The sequence below is a fragment of the Otolemur garnettii genome, unplaced genomic scaffold, assembly GCF_000181295.1.
Source record: "Otolemur garnettii isolate 467f Iridium unplaced genomic scaffold, OtoGar3 scaffold00066, whole genome shotgun sequence".
NCBI classification, from domain to species: Eukaryota; Metazoa; Chordata; class Mammalia; order Primates; family Galagidae; genus Otolemur; species Otolemur garnettii.
The window spans coordinates 10,303,693-10,303,978 of NW_003852461.1; the positions used below are offsets into that span (position 1 = coordinate 10,303,693).

Genomic DNA, 286 nt, shown 5'->3' on the forward strand with positions numbered 1-286 from the left:
GCCCTCTCCCCCTCACTGGTGAGCCTCCTCCCCAGCTCCCCACTCTGGCCCTGCCCTCTCCCCCTCACTGGTTGATGAGCCTCCTCCCCAGCTCCTCACTCTGGCCCCGCCCTCTCCCCCTCACTGGTTGATGAGCCTCCCTCCCAGCTCCTCACTCTGGCCCCTCCCTCTCCCTCTTCACTGGTGAGCCTCCTCCCCAGCTCCTCTGGCCCCACCCTCTCCCCTTTGACTGGATGAGCCTCCTCCCCAGCGCCTCACTCTGGCCCCGCCCTCTCCCCCTCACTGG

General features: G+C 68.5%; 1 protein-coding gene across 3 annotated transcripts in view; it reads left to right on the forward strand.

Annotated features, from left to right (window-relative positions):
- The window catches only part of PGM1 (phosphoglucomutase 1), a 69,621-nt gene that overhangs the window by 63,427 nt on the left and 5,908 nt on the right, over positions 1 to 286 (forward strand). The gene's annotated exons all lie outside the window — the stretch shown is intronic.